Raw genomic sequence first — 2,811 nt, forward strand, 5'->3', positions numbered from 1 at the left:
CAAGTTTTTCCAAGGTCTGGACGACATCCTTCGAGAAGAGCTTCTCGGCATGGTTGTCGTCCTCTATTAGAGCCAAGTAGCCATCATGAATGGTGAAGTACCAAAGTACTCTGATTTCTGCACTGAAGAGTGCATTGGCTAGGGTCTCACGCTTTTTTGGGGTGGGACCACCAAGAGCTTTAATTTAGATTTTAGTCATTTTCGGTGCATAGGTCAGGTGAATGGGTGATGTCCCCTCTAGTGCCAGACTGGTTGCGTTCTCCAGTGCCCTAAAGGATCGGAGCTCTGTGTTGGGCCACTCCCTTATTGCCAATCCTTGCTATAAAGGGGCATCAGGTAAGCAGCGCACCACCCAGACGAATACAAAAGTCTTCGAGAGACTTATGTAGGTCCAGATGACCACAGGAAGGGGAAAGGAGAATAGGAGAGAAAGCACGCCTAGATGTCGCCTCAGACTGCTGGGCCTTTCTATACAGGTTCCCCTGTGATAGAGAGAGCTGCGGGTTTGAGGAGAGGTGTAGTGTTCCCTTATCACTGTCAATATTTAAGGAGAGAAAACCGCTGAAGGCAGAGACAGAACAAAAATACTCTGAAGACAGAGCAAATTTGTGATTCATTTACTTTATTCGAGCTCAGACAATGGCAAAGGTTCGCGGCGCGATTGAGGCCACGGCAGACCAAGGTTGCTTTGAATTTTTCCGTTTGCTATTATGGGGACTCGATTCGCTTTGACTGGGAAATGGTGGGGCTTCCCGGGGCCCTCTCTCGGGAAAGTTTGGAGACAAAAGACTCTAAATCCTGCTTCTCCTTGCGAGGGAGTTGACTGGCAGAGTGCCTATTGCTCCTTCCACGAGGAACCGACCGACAGCCACTTTATCCAGGGATTTAGTTGCTTTTTTTTTTTTTCTTTTCTTTTTTTTTCTTTTATTCTGATAGTTTGCTTTAGTTGAGCGATTTCCTTAGCTTCAGCCGTGAGCTGCTGACTGACATTACAGTTCGAACCCTTAGCCTGAGGCCGTTCTCCTGAAGGGGCCAGAAAACCCTTAAAGACTGTGAACAGAGAGAGTGTGGCAGCTATGCTTTCTCTAGCCCCCCCCCCCCACTAGTTAAAGCCTGGTTGCGTTCTTTAGTACCAAATGGGATTAGATTTATATGAACACCTCCTTTCCGCCGAGCTTGACTAGGCGAAAGACATATCTCTCGTGCACAAGTGAATGTCTGCGTGCTGTATATTCAATATAGCAGTATACCAAATATAGTATACCGCATTAGTGTATAATGTGGATATTACAGTTAAATATTATATCGGTTTACACAAAAGATAACTCTGTTAATTTTCACTCTTTCCTCATAGATTCGCCTACCTTGGTTGTGACAACAGTCCCAACAACTTCATGACTTCGGAAGAATGCGAAAAAGCCTGTCTATCGTAACAACAGCAACGGAAAAGGAAGAGGATTGACCATTTTACAGAATGAGAGAAGTGCAGAACTAGGTTGTTACATGGGAGGCCAAAATAATAAATTTTCTGAGAGGACGACTGTGATTTATTACTCTTTAAGATGAGCATAATCGTAGGCAAAAAAAGTTTTTGTACCACTTCACACACACACACACACACACACACACACACACACACACACACACACACACACACACACACACACACACACACACACACACACACACACACACACACACACACATATATGTATAAGGATGGATATGCAGCAATATCATTGGCTAAAGTTATGCTCGTAATAATAGAAAACAGACCTTGTAATGTCCCAAGGAGAATGTAACATTTGGGGGGGAAACTGAATTATTTGTCCTCACCTCTCAATTAATTTACTCATTTTTATTATACCTTCTACTGTAATTCCACCCAACATTGCGCAAGAGGAACAAAACAAGTATTTAGATGGTTGATTGTGGAAGTCTAGCGATTATAAAACAAGTGAAAGGGAAGTTAATCTAAATAGTGAGAAGTATTTAAAAAAGTCTTAGGAATACCACTGTTTGTAGATTCTTTATCTTCACATATGGACCAGGTGTATACTATCATATTTATCAGTATTGTTTATTCTTAACCCAGAAGTTCATACACGTCCGTTCTTATCATTGGGAAAGACAAAATAATCCTACAACTGTGACAATACCGCTATCTCTCTCTCTCTCTCTCTCTCTCTCTCATTCTCTCTTTCTCTCTCTCTTTTTTTTTCTCTCTCTCTCTCTACTCACTCTCTCTCTCTCTCTCTCTCTCTCTCTCTCTCTCTCTCTCTCTCTCTCTCTCTCTCTCTCTCTCTCTCTGTATATATATATAGATATATATATACATATATATATACATATATATATGTATATATACATACATATATATGTATTTATATTATAGTTATATTTGTATATATATATATATATATATATATATATATATATATATATTTGTACACACACACACACACACACACACAAATATATATATATATATATATATATATATATATATATATATATATATATATATATATATATATATATATACATATGTTAATGTGTAATATATATGTGTGTGTGTGTGTGTGTGTGTGTGTGTGTGTGTGTGTGTGTGTGTGTGTGTGTATGTGTGTGTGTGTGTGTGTGTGTGTGTGTGTGTGTGTGTGTGTGTGTGTGTGTGTGTGTGTGTGTGTGTGTGTGTGTGTGCGTGTACAAATATATATACATACATTGTATATATGTGTGTTTATACTGTATAGGTGTCAGAGGTTGAGGAGTTCTGACTCCTGGTGTCAGCACTTCATCCCTCATCGT

General features: G+C 40.1%; 1 long non-coding RNA gene across 1 annotated transcript; it reads left to right on the forward strand.

The window, feature by feature from the left end:
• Positions 1 to 552: 552 nt before the first annotated feature.
• LOC119568178 lies at positions 553 to 1,537 on the forward strand. The gene is made up of 2 exons (XR_005228072.1): positions 553 to 682; positions 1,355 to 1,537. It is a non-coding gene; the product is annotated as an uncharacterized LOC119568178 (long non-coding RNA).
• Positions 1,538 to 2,811: the final 1,274 nt, after the last annotated feature.

This window comes from Penaeus monodon, chromosome 43 (assembly GCF_015228065.2).
Source record: "Penaeus monodon isolate SGIC_2016 chromosome 43, NSTDA_Pmon_1, whole genome shotgun sequence".
Taxonomy (NCBI): Eukaryota; Metazoa; Arthropoda; class Malacostraca; order Decapoda; family Penaeidae; genus Penaeus; species Penaeus monodon.